The sequence below is a fragment of the Mustela putorius genome, unplaced genomic scaffold (genome assembly GCF_011764305.1).
Source record: "Mustela putorius furo isolate JIRA1106 unplaced genomic scaffold, ASM1176430v1.1 tig00003867_pilon_pilon_pilon, whole genome shotgun sequence".
NCBI lineage: Eukaryota > Metazoa > Chordata > Mammalia > Carnivora > Mustelidae > Mustela > Mustela putorius.
Window position 1 is genome coordinate 29,018,425 of NW_025422019.1, and position 8,357 is coordinate 29,026,781.

The 8,357-nt window shown below is 38.8% G+C and overlaps 1 long non-coding RNA gene across 1 annotated transcript; it reads right to left on the minus strand.

Annotated features, from left to right (window-relative positions):
- Window positions 1-410: 410 nt before the first annotated feature.
- LOC106006362 lies at window positions 411-7,012 on the minus strand. Its single transcript, XR_001180355.2, has 3 exons — window positions 6,909-7,012; window positions 1,785-2,023; window positions 411-1,066 (listed from the first exon to the last, which is right to left on the minus strand). It is a non-coding gene; the product is annotated as an uncharacterized LOC106006362 (long non-coding RNA).
- Window positions 7,013-8,357: the final 1,345 nt, after the last annotated feature.

Sequence of the window (8,357 nt, forward strand, 5' to 3'; positions counted from 1 at the left end):
CTCCCACATAAACAGTATCTGCTGCAAAATCATGTAGCACCCACATATTTGTTTAATGAAACAAGGCCCAAATGGAAAAGTTACAATCTCATTTAAAGTTTAGATGCCTGGGGATAATTTTGATCATGTCTAGAGGTAGATAATTGTGGGAAACAGAAGAAATGAAAGACAAATATTGGCAGCGGCTAAAAGAAAAGGAAAAGGCTGTATTCAAATTTGTGAAAAACAGTAATAAGTGGTATGATGGGAAAAAAGCAAGGGATTTCATGAGTATTTCATGTCCAGGTATATATTTCCCTCAAGTGCCAGGAGCCTTCTGATTTCCACAAGGACAACTGCATATGAAATGAATAGAAAGTATTTATTATTGCAAAGCATTCAACAACAGCCTTGCATTTACAAAATTCAACTGGAAGTCCTAAAAATCTAAGGACTTCTAGGTAGATAAAGAACATTCTATGAAATCTTGATATTGGTAGCTGGATAATGCCACAAGGTAAAAACAAGGGAAAAAAAAAAAAAAAAAAGATGCTTTGGAGATGTGCTCAGTCCTAAACACAGTGACACCACATTCTACAAACTTAAAGTCACGGAGAAGCCAACACTTGGGAAGTGGATGAAGTAAGTACAAGGACTAATCACAAGGATCTCTTTTTGGTTTTGTTTTGTTTTTCAAGATTAAAAAAAAAATAGAAATTATATAATTGAGCCTAAATGTTTATGTAGTTTAGAAGATGACTTATTGCAACATTTTGACTGGTGTTTACAAGAAACCTTTCAATTTACTTACTCTCGTTGAAGGCTCTAAAAAATCCAAAATGTACTTGAATGGGGAATAACTTCTTGGAAGCATCTTCTGACCATATTTGGCTTTAGCTAAAATTACACACTTCTATTATTCTTGTTTTCGCATCTGGTGTGTGTAGATCTGACGGACACTGGTGATTTTCCTCTCGGAAAAGGCCCTCTAAATATCCACTCGAATTTCAATACTCAGTGATGAGGAAGAACATCACAGGAAAGCCAGTCACAGGAGGAGCAAGGATTTCAGGTCCCGTAAGTGAAGCTGGACAGGGCGAAGATTGGGAAGAAATAGATCAACAAAGACCATGGATATAAGAAGTCAGTGTCAGGGACATCGGCCATGCTGCTTGGTTAAGTTGGCCAAACTACAGGCTCTGAACTGATGAGGCGCCATCCCTGTTTCATTCCTGACTATGGCTATGACAACCTCAACCCCACCCTAGTGATGTGAGGGTGCTCACAAACCAATGTGCCCAACTCCTGTACAAGCCCTTTACTTTACAGTTTCATTACCAAAACCCTCCTTACTCTCCCTAGTATATCACTATCAGCCCTGTGCTCACTTTATCAAAGTCTTTATCACTCTACAGCTTGATTATAGGATGTAGTAGCTCAGAGTATGAGTTTTGGAGTCAGACTTCTGTTCAGGTCCTGCCTTTACTACTTTATACAACTGTGGCCTTGGATAAGTTACTTTTCTCATCCATGAAGGATGGTGGTCTATGAACAGTTGTGGGCTTTTTAGTTTAGTTTTGTTTTGTTTTGTCATTTCTTTTTTTTTTATTATTTTTTAGCTGATTAAAAGCTAATCATTATTTGTAACTTTACTTATATCTGGAGAATCTCTACATTTAGGAATCTTAACACAAGACACAGACAGGCTCCTGGTATGGAAACTGGAAAAGTGGCACATTCATCATGCCAGGCTACCTTGCAGCTAAGGTGCAGTCACATGGTCAAACCTAGCTAATCAGACTCACCCCCTCGGCACTGTGACTCAAAGAAGAAGGGCTGGTAGAGAATCATTCCAGGGCTTGGTGGCACAACTCTGACAAGAAGATCCACTTTCTCAGGCAGCAGAGACAAAAGGGCCAGTGGGGACATTAGAGTGGTCAACATCAGCAGTGAAAGTTGAGACATCTGGAGTTTAGTGGTGTCAGTTCTGAGATATAATTTTGGTTGAGGTGAAAAGCAGTTTCTTAACAGAAATACATTAAGACTAGAAGGAAAACAGAAATAGAGCAAGAAAAACAGAAATGATCAAGTCAGTCCTCTCTTTAAAAACAAAAAACAAAAAACTTTAAAAGCCTTCTATCCTATAGAATAATGTGCAATTAGCTTGACCATAAATTTCTTCAGAATCTGGTCAACCTGAAACTTTCCAAACTGAAATCCTAGGGCTAGATCCATACAACTTAGTCTCAAACCACAACAGACTCCTCTCCAGGTTGCAAACATAAGCATTCACATTCATGCCTTTATCACCTACTTCCACTCACCTTTAAGGGTCCTTCTCAAAAATATCTTCCCTGGTACAGGCTTTTCTAACTCCTTTACCAAGGTAGAATCAAATGTTCCCTTCCTTGATATTTCCCTACTCCTCCGTAAGTGCCTAATGTAAGCATTTAGCACAGGAAATTGTGATTTGCATGCCTGCCCTAGAGTACATTAGTTTTTAAGTTTTCTTATTCCTGGAATCTAGCACCCTGCCTGTGAGTTGATGGGTAGTCAACAAATAACTAAGTGTAAGTATGAAGTACAAGCATCTAGTTTGAAAAGAAACCAACGAGGAAAAAAAATATTTAATAATTAAAGCTTAGTTTGGTCCTAGTCAGGAAATACACTTGTTTCTAGATCTAATAGGAAAAGCAAACAAATGCAATTTTTCTTTCTTTCTTTTTTTTTTTACATACAACTTGCTGATGGGGGAATCCCATAAATTCAGGCACCTAACTGGAAGCAGAATTAAGTGAACAGATACTGACATTCCAATAAACATTTTTCTCCAACAAACATGTGAACGTTCCTCCTCAGACCACAAAGAAGTATGTTAAGATAGGAGGCAAAACTAGTGAAATTTAAGATAAGCTTATTTGTGTTACTCTTTTACTTTAGTTGCGAAGCATGAGAATTTTTGTAGAGGAGTTCTAAAGATGTTTTGTAATACATAATGCAAATAAGGATATAGGGCAGTTGAAAAAGGAAGACCCTACTATAGGCAGATGAAGCCAAAATCCTGTGTAGAAAGACTTGTCCGACGTACTCACTGTCTTCATCAAGTCTTCAGATCCATAGACCATTTCTCTCTATTCATTAAGGCCCTTACATCCTCACATCCTTTCTTACCCAGATAAAAATCATTGATCTATCATTGAATTGACTCCTTGGCAAATATATGCAACCCTCCTGCCACATCTATAACCCCTGCTGAGCAAAATCCCAACTCTGCTAACTATGGCATTTTTGGCAGGACTTACTCTTGTTCTATCTCCCCATTCCCACCTTCTCAGACAGGCTGCCCCATCACAAATCCCTCTCTCCTACGTCCTCAGACACTGCCTCTTTCTTTTTCATTCCCTGTCAGTACTCAAACATACTCTAATATACCCCATCTTCTCTCTGCTTCCCTTCACAGCCAATCTTTCCCTAAAAGATTTTCGACACATGCATATCTAATTCCTCACTGCCCATTTACTATAATATAAATCCCACCTCTACTTCTTTTTTTTTTTTAATTAACCTATAATGTATGATTTGTTTCAGGGGTACAGGTCTGTGATTTATCAGTCTTAACACAATTCACAGCACTCACCATAGCATATACCCTCCTCAATGTCCATCACCCAGCTACCCTACCTTCTCATCCCTTTCCCTTCCGGCAACCTTCAGTTTGTTTCCTGAGATTAAGAGTCTCTTATGGCTTGTCTCCCTCTCTGGTTTTGTCTTGTTTCATTCTTTCTAAAGACACCAATTAAGTTCTCATCTTACTAAACTACCAACCACATCCGACCAAACTGACCTCTCTTTTCTTATTTAAAGACTCTTTTTGATGGAGCACCTGGGTGGCTCAGTGGGTTAAGCCACTGCCTTCGGCTTAGGCCATGGTCTCAGGGTCCTGGGATTGAGCCCTGCATTGGTCTCTCTGCTCAGCAGGGAGCTGGCTTCCCCCTCTCTCTCTGCCTGCCTCTCTGCCTACTTGTGATCTCTCTCTCTCTCTCAAATAAATAAATAAAATCTTTTTAAATAAATAAATAAACAAACCCTCTCTTTGAGCCCTTCTATGACACTGTATTCTCCTGAGTGTCTTCTTATTTCATCTACTTATTTCTTCTAGACAACAGGACCATGTCTCTGTGGCCTTTAGATTTTAGAGTTTCAGGGTTCAGTCCTGGGGCTTCTTCCTTTCTTTACTTACTATAGACTATTTATTAATGGCATCTTATATACTCATTAGTAATGTCTTATAAACTCATTAGTAATATCATATGATCATATACTTCTATATATACTTATATAATATATTATATAAATATATATACTTATTATATAAGTATTATATACATTCATATAGATGCTTTAAGTGACATCTATATATACTGATCAATTTTCAATCTCTAACTCTAAACAGAGACCCTTTTATCTAACTAAATCTTTAACATTACCACTGTAATATCTTGAATACATATCAACCATAATATATTAAAATTAAATTTTGATTTCCCTCTCAATTGTTCTAATTCCAACTTTCCCTATTTCAGCAAATGACATCTTTTCTCCCCTCCTAACTGCACTAGCCAAAAATCTGGAAGTCACACTTGTCACTTCCTTCTTTCTCATTCTCTTCTCCAAGGCATTTCCAAGTCCTGTCTACCTTAGTGATAAAATATACCTGAATCTACTAACTCCTGTCCATCTTCATGCTACCCCTGGAGTCCAAGCTGCTGTGATCTTACCCTGGGCTAACGCAGTGATAGTCCTTTTCCCATTTTTCTTCCTCTAGTTGATTTCCCACACAAAACCCAAAGTGGTCCTCACTACTTAAATCCAGTTGTGTAGTTCCCTTGCTTAAAAACTTACAATGCCTTGTCATTTTTGTTAAGATAAAATCCAAAGTCCTTGAAACAGACCGCACACCTTGTATCATCTGGCCCCTTCCCATAGCTCTAGCCTTACCCCATCACCCGCACTCGCACACGCGTACCACACTCCAGCCACCCTGGTCACCTTTTCCTTCCTCTAATGCTCCCAGTTCTCCCTGGGGCCTTCAGATTTGTGCTTCTATCTGCCTGGAACAATCTTTTCTCTAAGTTACTCCTCAGCTAATTACTATTCATCCTTCAAATCATCTTCGTGTCATTCCCAGAAAGGTTTTTTCCCAACTTCCCAAACTAACATCAATTATAATCTTCAAAGATTGTACTTTCCAATTTTCCACAGCAGTTCTTACATCAACTTGAAATTACATAATTTTACATAGTCTGTTTCTCAAGTAGATCATAAGCTCTACAAGGACAGGAAATGTGTCCATTTTGTCCACTGCTACGTTCTCAACACTGATAAACATTTGTCGATGGATGGGAAATGAGCATTTTTTAAAAGCTGTGTTTGGCTGTCCTCATCTGATTTAGGAGGGCAGGAAATTGCTGATGTCCAAAGAAGGCAGAATTGACTACTTACATTAAAACACAGAAGGACAACACACAGAGCAGGGGATGAGACCAAGATACTGTGGAATAAAATCCCAGCTCAATTGTCTGAATGACTGACAAGGAAAAAAGGGGTCAGAATATGAGATCAGAGCTGGTTAAAGTTACACATTCTATTAGATGGAGTTGTAGCTATTCATTTTAATTTCTGCCTCTCATGTCTCTCTTCCTATTGCTCATGGTTTTAAAGATTCTATTAAACCACCAGACTGAAAGCTTTAAGTGCATTTACAAAAGTATATACTTTTGTACATTTGGCATAAAAGTATTAGGTTTACTGCCTCATTTCACTGAGCTATACACTGGTTCCTCAGTCCAGAAGTGCAAACAAGAACACTTTGCTTTTGATTTTACGACTCATCTTGTTACAGACATGAAATAATGAGGCTGAAAGACATGCTAGATAGATGGGGTGGGGAGAGTCGAGAGCTGTGAATAATAGTGTTGAGAATCTCTAGTAAAATGAAATAATAAACAAATTTCATACCACTTTTGGATCAGTCCAGATCTACGGATTAAAAAGTAATATTCCAGAAATCCTATCAATGATCATGGGAATTACATGAACCAAAAATCAAGAATCCTCAACCTACCACTGCTTCCCTGCAAAGAATAAAGGTCAGAACCTAAAAACCATAAAACGTTTGTTTCACTTTCTTGTTTCCAGATGCTTTCTCATTCTGAATCTGAAAAACTATGTTAAAGGTTCTTCCTTTAGCCTGTTGGGTATTTCCTAAGCATAATTTTCTTCTGTTCTGCAGAATACTTAAGCCAAATAAATTAAGAGTGAAGTGGATATTAACTCCTTAGCTACCCTGGTGACTGAATCTAAATTTACATCACAGCCTTCAAAATATACCTTAAATATACTGTCTTCCCTGCTGAATGGGAGGTCAGATACCATTCCACTCAAGCACCTAGTTTAACAGGATTTGGCTCTTTATCTGAAGGGTAATAAAACTTAAATCAATCAGCATATTCAATATAAGATTTGATAATGAGGGTTGTTAAGCAAGAAAAATTGAGTTTCAAACTTTGCTATTCTTAAACCTCTCTGGATCTTTAATGATTTGAGGTTTTCGTTAGCCTTCGGTCATTTTCGAATGTTAATCATAGTCATAAAATATAGTCAGAGGATAGCAGGTATAGGAGATTAAACATGTTTTCCACTAATCTCAAATCATGATCTGACAGTTTCTTGAACAAAGCACCAATAAGTACTTCATTGGCATTTACCTTTTTCTCCTAAAGATAGATTATACGAAAATTGCAATCTGCTAAATTAAGGCCTTTATGCTTTAAGAACAAACAAGATGTTCCTAGGCAAAAATCCTGTGGAGCGAGGGAACTTCTAACACAGTAATCTTTTGCTGCATTAAAACCAGCCCAAGAGCTCACCTGCAGTGTGATTTGTTCAACAGCAGACATGCAGTTGTTAGAAAGAGGAGTGGGCTTCAGATTCAGAAAGAAACTGAAGCATCTGCTCAGACCAGTACGATCTCTGCTTCCTGAGTCAAAGTGTTTCCAGGAAGTATTTTTTATACTGTAAGTTCTGTAATATTGTCATAAGTTGATACGCAGCTTGAGAAACCACACATTTTCACAACTAAACCCCAATAAGCAAGGACATTACTCTTCAAACATTGTACATTTTTCCTTTGTACCCTAACTACTTCCCCAGCTTGGGACACAAAAACCTAATCTGAAAGGCTTATTTTCATCCTCAGAGCTGAGTGCATGAGAACAAGCAACTTTTAAAATCAGCAGAAGTGATGAAAAAAATAAATAAATAAATAAAAGTAAATTAATAAGGAAATAGGCTATGGAAAATAAAGCCAGCAATAGGGAAAATCATGACCCTTTGAACCGGACTTACTTTTGGGCCCAAATAACCTACCCGTACACTCTGACAGATGCAAACCAGCCATCCAAGCACAGGGGCGGGGAGGGCTCTGCTTTCCAAGGTCTTTGTGAAATGGAATCTGCACTGCCTCACTGGTGACATCGTTCAACCTTTCACCTTTGAGGACCCAAAGAAGCTAATGCCAAGAGCCTCCCTGTGCTCTCTCCTCACCCGGCAGGCCCTGCAGCATTCTAGATCAGCTTTCAAGAGGCTCCTGGGACGCTGAGCTCCAGCTATTCTCTCCATTCCTCTTGGCGCATGTCTGTGTTGTCAGAGAGTTGGAGCCAACACGAGCAAAATCCTACACCCTGAAGAACTGCTCCATCTTGACCAGGACCCAGGACCCAGTCAGAATCAGAACTGGCCTCTCATTTTAATAGGACGAAATCACAATCTAGAAAGGATGTTACTTAACCAATGTCACACTGCCAAGGAGGACTTGTGTTGGGAAATGAAATGACAGTTTGATCCTAACGGTCTCTTTTTCCTTTCCTTTCCTTTCATTTTCCTCTACTGCCATGCCTCAACCAAACCCACCAGCTAGAAAAAGCCTGACTCATGCAGCTTTATATTTTGCTAGCTTATTTGTCTAAAACTTGTGTTAATATGACATGAGTTGAGAAGCAGAATAGCCACAGAGGAAGGCAGCAGTCTGCAACAGGATACAATTTTAAAGAAGTCACTCCTCCTTGTAAGATGGTCCAGCCACCAGCTCTCTGTTTCTCCATGTTTCCCAACCATTTTGGCAGAGTGTCATCTCTCCAGCCTCTAGAGTTACATATGGTGTAAGATCTCACTGTGTAAACTGACAGCAGAGCCACTCCAAGTTCTCCCCCATAGAAAGGGACTGGTAGGATCCCCCGTGTCAGAAAAACAGAAAGAATTTGTATTGCAAATAGCAAAGTTTTCACCAGGAACAAAAGGTTCCTCTTTCTAAGTAAAGG